Genomic DNA, 14815 nt, shown 5'->3' on the forward strand with positions numbered 1-14815 from the left:
TTTAGTTTGACTACTAAAAATATATGTGGCCTAGAGTGTTTTTGCATTAGACCAATCTAGAGGAGGCTAGTTCTCCTTGGGAGAGTATATAGCAAAAAACTACCACATTAGAGGCATTGACCACAAGACACTACCACTTTTTGGATTGTTTAAAAACTACCACAAAAATGATGGGTTATTCCAAAAAAAAAACAAGTTGCCGAACCATTAACTTCTAAGTAGGATTATGACAAGGAGGGCCTCCACGTGGGCGAGATTGCGAAGTTCAGTTCTGACAATAAGTCAGATGGTGTGCTTCTTAATAGTGTCCCGTCCTGCGTGACTAAATTTATAATGGATGATTGTTTGAATGTATTAAATTAATTAATATATGGGAGGGGTTTAAAGAAAGATAATGATTGTATCTCAGTTCATGATTAATAAGCTAAACCATTCCCTTGAAGGAATTTACTGCTCTTAATACATGGAGATAAGTAAGCTGTAGATTTTTCTATTACCATCCCTGCCCGTCTAGCTCAGTTGGTAGAGCGCAAGGCTCTTAACCTTGTGGTCGTGGGTTCGAGCCCCACGGTGGGCGACTTTAATTTTTTATTTTCAGTCATCAGAATTTTTACCGAGAAGCGGCAACATGCATCTGCATCTGAAGAAACAACAACAACAAGCGATGACCAGAACCATTGCCAACATCTCAAGAAACAGCGGAGAGCCTTGCAACATCTGAAGAATACTTTGGCCTGCACATGAGCACTGGTGGTGCGGTGCCACCAGCACAGCTCATGACGTGCCTCTTTCACTAATCTTCAAAGGATAGGGCAATGACAAGAACTTTGTTTGTTGCCAGAATTAGTACTGTCTCCAGCTTCGCTCCTTTTGCCTGCCTGTCTTTGCATTTGGATCTTTGTATGCCTACTTCCTACTTAGGGCCTCTCTGATTCGCTGAAACACGTGAGCGTACGAATAGAGTGACATGTCATCTTCAATAGTACTAGTTTTACACTAGCGACGAAGATGCGCGGCGTGGAATGCCTCGTTTATATTTCAAATATGTACTTCAATTTATATTTTTATTCATGTAGTTTTTTTTTCATGTTTAGCTGGTTATATTTGTTTTGTTTTGTATGGGTTTTATAAGATGAAAAGGAGGTGTAGATTCGTTTTGGCACAGTTCATTGGTGCAATAAAAGTTATTTGTAACATATTTATATTCATCGTACTTGCTCTTTTCGTTGTTGCATGTAGAGATGCTTGACTTGTTTTTTGTATAGAGAGACAAATACCATTTCCTGTGGCGTCCATTTTATGTTTTTAATAGAACGAAAGTGTTTTAAGGATTATGGTATTGAAGTTTTGAATGAATCATGATTTATTTATGCCAAAGAGTTAAATAGTACATGTGCGGTACAGAACAAAGCATTCTAAATACGGTTCGAAAAAATCAAAATATTTGTTTGGTCCTTCTGTGGGTAAATCATAAGTGTTTTGCCTTTTTGTCCTTGCAGAATTTCTTCAACATGTGAGGCATGATGACATTCAATAAGAGATGCAAAATCAGTGCTATATTATTTCTTAACTGTATTGTTTCTTATCTCGGTGTCACAGATATCTTCTTCCATCATCTCTATGTACTATGTTTCTATCTGGACTGCCATGTGTTCATCCTACCGATCTGGGAGTTTTAGTAGGCGAGCAATATTGGAATCTGTAGCATCAAAGGCATTTTTGTATTTAGTGGGCGTGAAAACATTGGTCACACGAAGCACTCGCGCATACAAATTTACCGTTCTGAAAATAGTGTTTTGGTTTATTCGGGTTTTTGTTAGGTTTATTGTTCTCTTAAAATCATATTTCAGTCAAACCATTAGAGGAAAATAAAATCCCGGGGCAACGGTACATAAGAATGAATCTATGAAAAAACTAAAATGAGCAATATCATTGTAAACAACAACAAAAGGTTGACACCCGGGATGCGATCTTTTCTTCGGATTTTGGCTATGTAGTAAAATTGAAGTGGAAAGACGATCACTTTATTATCACCAAGAGCATGCCAATAGGTAAAATTAATTTTTACATAATATGAATATAAATTAGATCAAACTAAGTTGGCATTTATTAGGCCCATATTTTTTATTCTAAGAGCAATGACAATTAATTAACAAATAATATGGATACAAATCAAATCAAACCAAATTGGTATTTATTCATCTTTTTTACCTTTGTATTTTTAAGTAATCCGTTAGATCTATGCGTTTTTCTAGTTTAGGTAATTATCTATATGACAGTCTAAAAGATAGCATGATATAATTGTATTAGAAAAACCCCATAAACAGTTTATTGGGCAGGAATAAAAATAATTATAATATCGGTGTATTTGTACGTGTAAAAGGGCAATAAAATATACGTGAAGATCTCCTTTTTGAAAATATTAAAACCTCTAATGATATACACTACGTAAAGAAAGTCATTTTTATGGATACTGTTCATACAAAATACTATTCATGTTGCTACTCACTGTTGGATAGTAAATGAACAGTGAAGGATTGAAAAAAGTCAAAAAAAGAAAAGGATAAGCTTGCAGCTTTAGTATGTGTGCTTGTCACAGTAGGGGTAATGTTCACCCGTAATTACTATGCATGGTTGGACACGTAAAATGAACAGTAAAAGGTTGAATTTTTTTGAAAAAAAGGATAAAAAGGGAAAGCTTGCCCCTTTAGTATATAGTATTTTGGTTTATTCGGGTTTTTGTTAGGTTTACTGTTCTCTTAAAATCAGATTTCAGTCAAGCCATTAGAGGAAAATAAAATCCTGGGGCAACAGTACATAAGAATGAATCTATGAAAAAACTAAAATGAGCAATATCATTGTAAACAACAACAAAAGGTTGACACCCGGGATGCGATCTTTTCTTCGGATTTTGGCTGTGCAGTAAAATTGAAGTGGAAAGACGATCACTTTATTATCACCAAGAGCATGCCAATAGGTAAAATTAATTATTACATAATATGAATATAAATTAGATCAAACTAAGTTGGCATTTATTAGGCCCATATTTTTTACTCTAAGAGCAATGATAATTAATTAACAAATAGTATGGATACAAATCAAATCAAACCAAATTGGTTTTTATTCATCTTTTTTACCTCTGTATTTTTAAGTAATCCATTACATCTGTGCGTTTTTCTAGTTTAGGTAATTATCTATATGACAGTCTAAAAGATAGCGTGATATAATTGTATTAGAAAAACCCCATAAACAGTTTATTGGGCAGGAATAACAATAATTATAATATCGATGTATTTGTACGTGTAAAAGGGCAATAAAATATATGTGAAGATCTCCTTTTTGAAAATATTAAAATCTCTAATGATATACACTACGTAAAGAAAGTCATTTTTATGAATAATGTTCACACGGAATACTATTCATGTTGATACTAACTGTTGGATAGTAAATGAACAGTGAAAGATTGAAAATAGTCAAAAAAAGAAAAAGAAAAGCTTGCGGCTTTAGTATATATGCTTGTCACAGTAGGGGTAATGTTCACCCGTAATTACTATGCATGGTTGGACACGTAAAATGAACAGTACAAGGTTAAAAAAATTTAAAAAAAGAAGAAAAAGGGAAAGCTTGCCCCTTTAGTATATAGTATAAGAAAAGCTTGCAGCTTTAGTATCTGTGCTTGTCACAGTAGGGGTAATGTTCACCCGTAATTACTATGCATGGTTGGACACGTAAAATAAATAGTAAAAGGTTGTTTTTAAAAAAAAATAAAGAAAAAGAGAAAGCTTGCCCCTTTAGTATGTAGTATATATATACTACAGGATTTGTGAGGATGTTTGAGTGTGGATAGAAAAAACCTAGGATTCTTTCAAAGAGGTTAGAGTGGATGAAAAATGTCCTCTGAAATCTAGTGCAAATGAAAAATTATCTACAGTATGAATGAAACAAACCACATAAGAAAAGATCCTTATATTATAATGCTTCAAATTTCCTTAGCAAGTCCTTCGAATTTTTGGATCTTGCTACACTTACATGTTAAGTGGTGTCTTCTTCCTTGGCAGTTGCTCCAGCATCACGACGGCTCTAGAAATGGCTTCTGCCAGAATGTACACACACGTGGTTCCAGGTCTCGCATCAGAATATCCATCCACATTTCAGTATTTTAGATAGATATAGTACATCAAATGGACAAACACACTCATAGTACACACCCAGCTGACATTGTTGCCACCAGATCAGATCCGGCGAGGCCCATCGTCAGCGATTGGACAGAGAGACATCGCCGGTGTAAGATGGCATGTGCTGCTCTTTTCTTTTCATTTTGCCCAGATGGCTGCCAACCAGACACCACTCACGCATATCCAGTCCAGCAGTACCGGCCACCGGGGCATGTGAAACTGATTAGTCTCCAATCATTTGCATGCTGTCACTCAGGAGAGCACTTAATTTTATAGCATTATGTATGCTTCCAAAGCATGTTAATTAAATCCATGTTGACCGACTCAACAGCCATAGTGGAGGTATCATAGTTAGTATCATAATCTTGGGACTAGCAAACATGGATATGTGGCAAGTAATTAAAGAAGAGAGAGGGTTAGATACCGTATCATGTTAAATGTTATGCTATTATGATCCTGTTTCTTTAAAAAGTTTTAGGACTTTTTTTATCCCAACTAAAAAGTCTCTACTCCCTATCCGTTTCTTTCCAAGGACTAAACATGGACTAGAGGTCATTAAATGACATGCAAAAAGACCATGTTACCCCTAGTAATATACTAGAAGTTATTAAATGACATGCTAAAAGTAGGGACACTGTTGGAAAAAGTGTCAAAAAAGTCTCAAAAAGTCCATCCCATAGGGACTTCTTCCTTTAGTCCTAAATACCCCATTTTAGTCCCTAAAAGTCCCTCCTCTTTCTTTCCCATAGGACTAAAAAAAGTCTTTTTTAGTCCCTACATCAAAAAGTCCCTCGAAAGAAACACCCCCTATGTGTCATGCATATTAATAAATGAGATCATCTATGATACTAGTTTATGATATTATGCACTATAAAGATAATATCATACAATATTAACATATGCATGATACTACTATATGTTACTTCCCACTATGAGCAGCCTAAGGTTTTCAAGTGCATGGATGATGGATGCATGTATAAGGCCATATATAGTGATTTTTAAACAACGACTATCCTCTATTTATTGTATGAGAAAGACGAAAAAGTATGTCATGAATTATCCCTTAATGTTACCTTAGTGTTAAGTAACGTGATTGTTTAGAAAACATAGATAGACTAGAATTTGTTCCTGCCTTGACTTATATTTCAAGATAATCATGTATTCCTATATATATACCCATGAGGCTTAAGCAATACAACAATTATTCCATCAATCCCTCTATTCCCTTGTAACATGGTATCTGCCGCAAGTTCCAAGACCTAGGCGCCGTGTGTCGCTTCTGCACCGTGCGCCACCACCGGGGCGGTCGGCCTCCATGACTGCCGCCGGGGGCCGCGCCGCCCGTACCTAGGGTTCGTCCGCCGGTCTTGATGACCGACTGCCCTAGAGAGTCTTTTTCTCGATCTCTTGATTCGGGTTTATCTCTTTTGTCAGTCTTTTGATCGGCGTTTTTTCTTTTTGGTTTTCCGATCTAAGATCGATTTGCGTCGCTTACCGCCACCATCGACCACCGCGCTTCTACTTCAACATCGACGCGATCCGGCCTCTACACCGACCCGGCTGCCTCACGCGATGCGGCGGCCCCTTCTGGCCGTCGACCGCACGTCTTCCCATCGTCTTCTTGCACCGGTCTTTGTCGGTCTTCTCCGACCGGAACTGCTTCATCACCATCCGCCTCTGCCGTCGCTTCGTACGTTCGCACACGGCTGCGTTGGGTCGGCTCTAGCCTTATCGGCCTTGGGTGGGCCGTGTCGTGCTGGCCTCGCGGCTGCTGTCGGATGCGTCGACCTCGTCGGTTGTTGGCCGACTCCCGGCTCTGATCGTCGGCCTCGTCGGCTCCCTCGGGTCAGCAGTGTCGGCCTCACCTGCTGCCTCTGGCCAGTTGCCTCTGCCGACTGCCGCCTCCTGCTGCGATCGTCATCGATGGTTTCATCTCGGACGCCGCCACACGCCCTCCATCGAGCGACGTACCCGATTTCACGCGCGCTCAGATTGATCACCCGCCCGTCCGCGATCCACCTCAGCTACGCCGTGCGACCAATCTGGCCCATCGGTTGTGTGCGCCTTTCCAGGTCCCGTGAAGACTTTCCCGCGTAATGAGTGCCCCTTCATCGTTCGAGCACCGGACTGCCGCTGTGCCGCCGCCCCGTGGTTCTCCTCGCGTCTACACCGACCCGCGACCCACCGCTAGTCCGCCCTTTCGGGCTATAGCGCGGCGGCACGCGGTCCCCACTGCCGCCCGAGGCCATCCTCGTGGCTGCACCGACCGGCGCACCGCCGCTGCGTCGCCCCTTCGGGCCGTAGCATCACAACACGCGATCTACTCCGCCACCTCAAGGTTTTCCCGCCGCCGCCCTGACCCGCACGATGTCGCTTCGTCGCCCCTTCGGGTCGTAGCGCCGTGGTGCGCGGTCCACTCCATCGTCCCCGCGCGTCGACTTCCTGTGGTATGCATCGCGTCGTCTCCTTCGGTGCGGGAACGCCATTGTCCTCGCCGGTCTTCGTCATGCTATCGGGCTCTGATACGTCTCCAAAGTATCTATAATTTTTTATTGTTCCATGTTGATATATTATCATTTTAGGATACTTTTCGGGCATTTATATACCAATTTGTAAATTTTTGAGCACTAACCTGTTGACCCAGTGCCTAGTTGTCACGCCCAAGATGCGACCCTATCCTCAATTTGGCACGAAGGCCTCGTCAGGAATAGAAGCGCATCTCGTCGTGTCGCAAGAATGGATATCGTTACAAGTACATGTACTGAAAAGAAGAGATATATATATAGAATTGGCTTACACTCGCCACAAGCTACATCAGAGTCACATCAGTACATTACATAATCATCAAGAGTAAGAGCAGGGTCCGTCTACGGACGAAAACAAACGAGGAAAATAAGAACGACGTCCATCCTTGCTATCCCAGGCTGCCGGCCTGGAACCCATCCTAGATCGATGAAGAAGAAGAAGAAGAAGAAGCAACTCCAAATGAACAATCAACGCGCTCGCGTCAAGTAACCTTAACCTGTACCTGCAACTGGTGTTGTAGTAATCTGTGAGCCACAGGGGACTCAACAATCTCATTTCCAAAGGTATCAAGACTAGCAAAGCCTAATGGGTGAGGTATGGTTAAGTGGTGAGGTTGCAGCAGCGACTAAGCATATATTTGGTGGCTAATCTTACGAGTACAAGAAATAAGAGGGGGAAGATCTACGCATAACGGACGTGTCTACTGATGATCAACTGAATGATCCTGAACACCTACCTACGTCAGACATAACCCCACCGTGTCCTCGATCGGAGAAGGAACTCACGAAAGAGACACTCACGGTTACGCACACAGTTGGCCATTTTTAATTAATTTAACTTCAAGTTATCTAGAACCAGTGTTAAACAAAGTTTCCACGTTGCCACATAACCGCGGGCACGGCTTTCCAAAAGATTTAACCCTGCACGGGTGCTCCAACTAGTCCATCACAAATTACCACAAGCCGCATAGAAATCCTCAATCACGAAGCTCACGATCTCATCGGATTCCCTAGTGGAAAACCTCAACTCTGAGATTACCCAAAGCATCACCGGAATCCCGATGCACAAGATATCCCGTCAAAGGTAAAACTAATCCAGCAAGGTCGCCCGGCGTGTCGACGATCCCAATAGGAGCCGCGTATCTCGTTCTCAGGACACGCCGGATGGAACTAGCTACGGGTGCCAAACCTCGAGTTTCCCCGTGGTGGCCCCGCAGGCAGACCGTTTGGGACCAACACCATCAGCACTGGCCCCCCATGTTTATGTAAAATTACTCCTCGGGTTCGTGACGCCCTATGCATTTCAATATTAACAAAATTATTATGTTGGGCAAATGTAGAACCAATGTTGGGCCTTGCCAGACCAGCTTTAATCTAAAACGAATTATCAAGGGGGTCCCCATAACAACCCTGATCGTGTTAGGAGCGCTCGTTTATGGAACATAACACCGGTAGCCGAAACTAAGGGGGCAAAGGTGGAACAAAACACCAGGCCAGAAAGGCCGAGCCTTCCACCTTTTACCAAGTATATAGGTGCATTAAATTAAATAGCATTAAATATGGTGATAAGACAAGGGACCCATGTTATCACATGGAAGCAACTGCACCTGCAACTAGCAACGCTAACAACATGGATAAGCAAGCGGTAACATAGCCAATCAGTGGTTTGCTAGGTCGAACAGGTTGAAGGTAATCATGGCATTGTTGAGAGGCTGATATTTAACAGGTGGTAGGCAACGAGACATAATCGAAAGCATCGAAATAACTAGCATGGCAATGATAGTAATGGTTTCTGGGGAAATGATCATCTTGCCTGAGATCCCGACTGGAAGAAGAACAACTCCAAGAAGTCGACAAACCATTGTAGTCGAATGGGTCCTCACATTCTGACACGCTTACGGAACTCTATCGAGACGGAGCAAACCGGAAACAAACATCAACACAAATATTCACCACACGACATGCACAACAGGATGCACTACCCAATATACTGCATGGATGCTCAACCCCTATTGATGCACTTAACCCATCCTGCATCGGTAAACAAGTGCCACCTCATCACAAAGTGACACTTCTGCAGAACTGCTCAGAAGTGGAAACTAGTGTCTCCATTGGATTCCTTGGTTCTCCTACCCCAAACCATATATTACAGTGCTATATATGCATGAAGAAAAACACCACAAACAGCAAAGGGAAAACTACACAGGATCAAACTCCGATATTAACAAGAACAGGGGGGCTGTTCTTATATGCCAGATTGTGCATATTCCTCTTCTAGAATATTCCAGATTGGATATACAACACAAAACTAAACAAACAAAATTAATTTAATCCTCAGGGGGTCCCACTGGTCATACACACCAGGGCCTCTAGTATGGCATGTGGGCTCTGGACCCACTGACAGTGGCACACTACAGCAAGCAACTAAAACACAAGGAAAAAAATAACCTGGGAGTAGGGGACTTGAACCCACTACCTATTTGCAACACATGAGGGCAAACGCCACTGAGCTAGGCTCGGTTCACTGCCCTGACAGGGGGAGTAAACTACCTATGCTATCTATGCACGCAGTGCAACAGGTTAAAATAAAACCCAATTAAAAAGGGGCGCGCGAGGGCTCGAACCCTCGACCTACTGGCGCTGCAGTGGCTCGGTTGGCACTACGATGGTGAAGTGCTACTGCTAGAACAGGGAAAGAAATGTACATATGCAGACTCTGCTAACTAGAACAGGAGAACAAAAATCGCAGAGGTAAAAATGGGGCGCTGGGGTCTCGAACCCGAGACCGCATGGATGCAAACGAGAGGTGCTAGCCACAGGACTACGGAGGGAATTGCAGTATGAAATGGGTTTCGCACGAAATGAACCATACCCTGTCGTTGTCTGACGAAACTGAACATTTGGAACAGCCCATGCTCTGCAGTCGAGCTAGAGACGCAGGCTGCTCGTGGTCTGGGCGAGCTAGAGGTCAAGCCGGTCCTGAGGGTGGAGCTTCGGCCATGGGGGTGTGGAGACGCAGCAGGTCAAGGGAGGGAGTCCAGCTCCAGTCGGGGTCGCGGCTTCCCGGCGGCTTGGATAGGCAAGCTCCATGGGGCGGCGTCCATGGCAGGATCCGGCGGATACTGCACGGGGACGGCGAGGGTGACAAGGTCCTGGCCGGAGGCGACGGGGACGAACCAGATCAGGGCCTAATCCGGGGCGGCCACCCGTTCCCAACGGCGGCGAGGTCGAGGATGCCTGGGGCTCCCATGTCTGAAACAGAGGGAGCAACGAGCATGAGAAAGGGAATGTGAAGAAGAAGGGGGCACGGGGCGTGGGGACATGACCTCATCGGCCAGCAGGGCGGCGCGACGGCTCCGGTAGGGGAGCTCCTTCCCCCGCGTTGGTAGATGCTCCTGCTACGACGGGGCGAGGCTGGGGCATCTGACGACGGACCGGAGGCGACAGAGGAGAGGAGGCGGGTGGTTGCGGTTGCTGAACGCATCCAGGACGCAGAGACGCGACGCTGACGAAGCACAAGGGATTGGGGCTTGAGCATGGATTTTGGATCGGGACGATCCCGAGGTGGGAGACACGGGGTGGCGGCAGCGCTGGGAGGATTTGATGGATGGGACAGGGGTCCTAGGTTCTAGGGTTTGCCTGCTTAAATAATTAGGTGGGTTTGGATAGGACTGACTGGACCCTCCGATATAAATCAGACGGTCGAGAATGAATAGGCTAGGAGTCCAATGGACAAACCGATGACTGTCTGCGGTAAAACGGGGTTGATCCGGATCCAACGGTCACGACCGCCGGGCTCGGGTTCCGGGAGGTTTTCGGACTGGATTGCGCGTAGGGTCGACGCACTATGTAGAGGGGCTAGGCAAAGATGAGAGGGAAAACGGGCAACCCGGTGACATAGTTTGAAATACCGCAACGTCCGACAATTGACCGGCTATAGTGCCGCTATATAATAAACGGCACGGGTAACGAACTAGCTCCGATCGTGATGAAATTTGACAGACGGCCTACCTACACTAAATTAAGACTGCACGCCAAGTTCCAGCTCAATCGGAGAATGTTTTAAACACGTTATAAAAACAAGGTCTTGACGATGCCACAGGCGCGTGCGAGTGCAGTCGGACTCAGAACGGACTACGACGCGAACTGGCAACTAACAACGGATGCAAGTTTGAAAACTGGCGGCAACGGAGAAGCCGATGCAATGCAGATGATGCGCATGATGCAATGATGATGCGACAAAAGAAAATAGACACACGACGAAAACGGAAAGAAAAAGGGGATCCTCTGGAACGTAGGCATCGGGCTGTCACAACTCTCCTACACTACAAGAGGATCTTGCCCCGAGATCCAAGAATGAAAGGGGAAGAGGGTGAGAAAGAACAAGAGGTAAAAACTTAGTCGCTTCTTTGACAAACGAGTGAAACCAACGATCCTTGAAGGTTGCAAAGAGATGAGGAATGATATGAGAAAGAAGCAAGAATTCACGGAAAATTTCGACAGCACTTCGATAGGAAAAAGGGACAAAAAATTCGATACGAAGAGAGAATTAGACAATATTCACAACAAACAAGTAAATAGAACAAGGGAACACCATGATCTTAATAGAACAACATAATAGACCCAAAAGAGCAACATCACAATGCCTCCGGAACAAGAGAATATGAACTAGCTCAAGCAGAAGAAGAGAATGAAGAAAAGAATGACAATTATCATCACCATAGGATTGAAGAGCCTCCAGACAGAGAATTGACGTAGTAGTTGGAAAATCAACATCGAGGAACAAGATAGTAGTGGGCTTATGAAAATCATCTCATATTTATGAGGTGACAACCACCCACTAAAGAAACAAGGACAGATTGGGAGCAACAAGATATGAACACTTCTTACACCAAGAGGATACCTTGAGAACTTGGATTAATGACAAGCACCATAATAGCACAATCCATAGGAAAGCTTTAGGTGAAGTCCAAACCAAGATAGCTCAATGAAGAAATCATGGGTTGAAAATATCTCATGTTCATAGAATTGGTGGGTTTAATTATCTCATTCTTGAAAGGAATTATCTTCGAGGCTCCTACACTAACAAGAATGCTATAATACCACCTCAAAAGATAAAGGAAGAACAACTGCACATATAAATGCAAGAGAAAGGATACTTGAGGTTCTCCAACAAGAATCTTGAAGAACACTTGAGAACGAATTGTAACCTTGATGAACCACCATGAAGGACCACCGTAAACAAATGAATGATGCAATGATAAGAAGGTAGAAAATAATAAGATTATGACCTTGCAAAGATTTAGATGAAGCTTCACAAAGAGATACTTGATAAAACTTAGAACTCCGGAAAAGAAAGATAAGAACACTAGAGAAAAGGAATTGATATCAAGAGCCACTCCGGAAGAAGAATTGAAATCTCTTGGAAGAAGGAAGAACAAGAATAAGAATTATGTTATGCTCAGCCTTCATCCAATTAAATTGATGACAAGCAACGGATCTAGCATACAACTTATTCTTCTAGAAATGATTGAGGAGAGAGATAAGCACCACTTGAGGCATGATTGCAGGACGCACCGGTAAGGATTCACAACTGAATGGGGATTACAAGAATGCATGGAAACACCTGAGAATGAAGAGATCATGGGCCACCTGAGAGAAAACTTGAACAAGGCACCGGATAATCGAGAGACGAACGAAGAGACAATGATTGAGAAGAATTGAGGATGAAAGCTGAAAACTGAGAACGAAGAATCTTCTAAAATGATGGCCTTCGGAGGAACGAGAAATAAAAACAACTCAGAGAAACACCGGATAGCACGAAAGGGATTACTCATGATTGGAACAAATAAGATAATGCCACAAAGCTGAAATGATGAATCTGCAAGAGAATGAACCAAGATTCGAGAGAAACACTCCTTCGGTCTTGAAAGAAGAGAATGATGAGAAGAACACCACCAAGAATTAACGAGACACTCCGGAATAAAGAAGAATGAAATGTTGAGCCAATATTAGAATTAATTCAAATAGATCTTGAAGAAGGGATATGACTGATGAAATCATACTTACATCATAGTTGAAAACATTTAGAGATCTCCGGAAAAGATTAAAGAGTCACGAAAGATCCTGGGAAAACCTGTGGGTTATGGGCCCACTCAAAGAAACCACCGTCGAAAGGATTGCTTAGAAGAGAGATATTGCACCGGTACAAAGAAAACTAGATGAGGTTAGCACCTCGAAATAATAAAAAAAGTTGAAAACACGAAACTACTGAGATATCTTCAACACACCGGATAAAAAGGAGATGAATGAATAACAGGATAGGCTGATAAGAATCTCCAACATAGGAAGAATTACAAGGATGAATAGGATATGAAGACACGAATAATTAAATTAAATTCACCGGAAAAGATAACAAGAATGAATAAAGAGGAACATGAATCTCCTGAGAATCTTCACAATGAACCACCGGATAGGACACGGAGGAAAAGATAGCAGAAGCACAAGAAAGAAAACTCTTGGATAAAAATCCAATCACTCAAGAAAAGGGTGGGAGGGCGGGGAAAAACAAAGAGAAATTGGGACAGATGAGATGAACTCCGGAATAAATGAGAGAATGATCTTGCAATTTTTTTTTGGAGAGGATGGAATTACTGAAGAGAAGCACACCGGTTGGAAAGGAATTGATATGACGACTCCGGTTGATAAGAAATAACAAGAGAATTGATTTGAGCAAAAGAATTAGCATTCACATAAAAATATGAGAACACCACTAGAAAGATTTGAAATCACCACTTGACATCGAAGCAACTTAAATTACCATATTCCAACAAAACAAGGATGCGGCTTGCAATTAGCCAGAACAAACTCATGAGAAAGATTTCGTCCGATATTTTTGTGGACAGGATCGCACGGGCTCGATTTTACAGTAGTCATCAAGTGCAAGGCAGTGTACCCGACATACGAAGCGTACCCGAGTCGTAGCAAGTTACAAGGACTCCTTAAGACACCACGTGTACCGCTGTAAGTCGACCGTGAACAAACGAATCCACTAGATGTCGAACCCCAACCTAACATCATGCATTTGTTGGAAGATTATCCTATAAGTAACTACTTGAATTCCCACCTATGAATTCCCGAAATATCTGGTCATGCAATCTGGTACACGGATACAAGGAGTAATTATCACACAACTCCTATACTAACCCGTCACTTGTATCACATCCGTCAACACACAACCAGAATCTCGGACCTTCATCTACAACAGACCCTCGTGATCACAACGATACAAAGTATGGCAGTACTCCCGAACAATCTGCACCAGCACTGGGGACATCGGGGTTATCTCGCCACTACTAGTATTGAAGCAATTGCGAACATCCTTCGTTCTGAGATACTAAGAAATCTGAATGATAACGATGTGCTCGAGAATCCCCTGGAGCTCAACTCCCCTCAAACTCAAAGCAGATAGGAGGCACCAAGACAGAACTCCGTCACATCAGCATCATATAGATTCCAAAAATATCCGCGTGAACCTAATTTTTTTTTGAGTGAGAAGAGGAGTAGAATTTAAATTATTACGTCAGGGTTCCTCACCAGAGCATAGAAGAGAAGAAAAAAGAATCCTACTCTCCGGTATATAACTAGACTCAAAGCAGTTTTTCACTAGCCTCGACTCGGCCAAGTTCGATCAATCAAGGGGGCTCCTAGGTCGGTACTGCTCTGATACCAACTTGTCACGCCCAAGATGCGACCCTATCCTCAATTTGGCATGAAGGCCTCGTCAGGAATAGAAGCGCATCTCGTCGTGTCGCAAGAATGGATATCGTTACAAGTACATGTACTGAAAAGAAGATATATATATATATATAAAGAATTGGCTTACACTCGCCACAAGCTACATCAGAGTCACATCAGTACATTACATAATCATCAAGAGTAAGAGCAGGGTCCGACTACGGACGAAAACAAACGAGGAAAATAAGAACGACGTCCATCCTTGCTATCCCAGGCTGCTGGCCTGGAACCCATCCTAGATCAATGAAGAAGAAGAAGAAGAAGCAACTCCAAATGAACAATCAACGCGCTCGCGTCAAGTAACCTTAACAAGTACCT

The 14815-nt window shown here is 43.1% G+C and overlaps 1 non-coding gene across 1 annotated transcript; it reads left to right on the plus strand.

Moving 5' to 3' along the window:
* The first annotated feature begins 504 nt into the window (after window positions 1-504).
* TRNAK-CUU lies at window positions 505-577 on the plus strand. Its single transcript has one exon. It is a non-coding gene; the product is annotated as a tRNA-Lys (tRNA).
* The last annotated feature ends 14238 nt before the right edge of the window (window positions 578-14815 follow it).

This window comes from Hordeum vulgare, chromosome 5H (assembly GCF_904849725.1).
Source record: "Hordeum vulgare subsp. vulgare chromosome 5H, MorexV3_pseudomolecules_assembly, whole genome shotgun sequence".
NCBI lineage: Eukaryota > Viridiplantae > Streptophyta > Magnoliopsida > Poales > Poaceae > Hordeum > Hordeum vulgare.